The sequence below is a fragment of the Geospiza fortis genome, unplaced genomic scaffold (genome assembly GCF_000277835.1).
Source record: "Geospiza fortis unplaced genomic scaffold, GeoFor_1.0 scaffold41, whole genome shotgun sequence".
In the NCBI taxonomy this organism is placed as follows: domain Eukaryota; kingdom Metazoa; phylum Chordata; class Aves; order Passeriformes; family Thraupidae; genus Geospiza; species Geospiza fortis.
The window spans coordinates 18313906-18314827 of NW_005054299.1; positions in this window are offsets into that span (position 1 = coordinate 18313906).

Sequence of the window (922 nt, forward strand, 5' to 3'; positions counted from 1 at the left end):
TGCTTATTTGCCTTTTTGATCTGCTGGAGTTCTGCTTTTGATCATGATGCACAATGAAATCAAACATGTATATCCAATCCACCACAGTCTAATAACATCCACAACCCATCTCACTTCTCCCAGCTTCTATTTAAGAGATCCCTCCCAGTGCAGCAGTGTAGAACTCATGTTTGGAAAACTGTAAATATCAGAGCATCATACAGAGAATAACAAAGCAGTGGCTGTTTGCTTTCATTAATCAAAGCTGCTCTCTCCACATACACAAAGCTTGTTTTCTCTGGGGAACAAAGAAGTCACAGCACACTAGGAGGAAACAATAGAGTAAGGAACAACAACAACAGCTGGCAGAAGCAAAGTGTTTTCTTTCCTGTTGGAAGAGTAAAGCCTCCTGGTTTTGACTTCTGATTTTTTTTAACTTTCCCCCTCAAACAGGAATAAACTGGGACTTGGCTTTACCCTAAGTCCTGGAAGAGGAAGGAGGAGAAGCAACATATTTTGATGAGAAAAAGCTATCTGGGAGGAGGAAGGTGAAGCTCCTATCCCACCCCAGCATCAATTCACCATGTCACAGTGTGCAAAGGTGAGACTCTGCACTGCAGCAACAGCTCTAGTCTTGCAGAGGAACTGGCAGTTCTGGCACAGAAAGCAAGCTCTGAAGGCACTGATGTAACTCCAGCAGAGCCTCCTGAGTTCCCTCTTGCTAGGAACAAGTTTACAGCACTCTCACTGCACTGACAGAAAGCACCATCCTCTTTACACTGAGGAGTGTGAAGAAGAGCAGAAGCTGTCAGCTTGAAGAGATTACATTCCCAGCAAAAGGCTCTTTTAATTTGTCAATCTCTTTGCATTTGCTCGTCCAGGACTGACCCCTATGTAGGAACCCTAATTCTTAAAAAAAACCCACTATTTTTTTTTGCAGGAA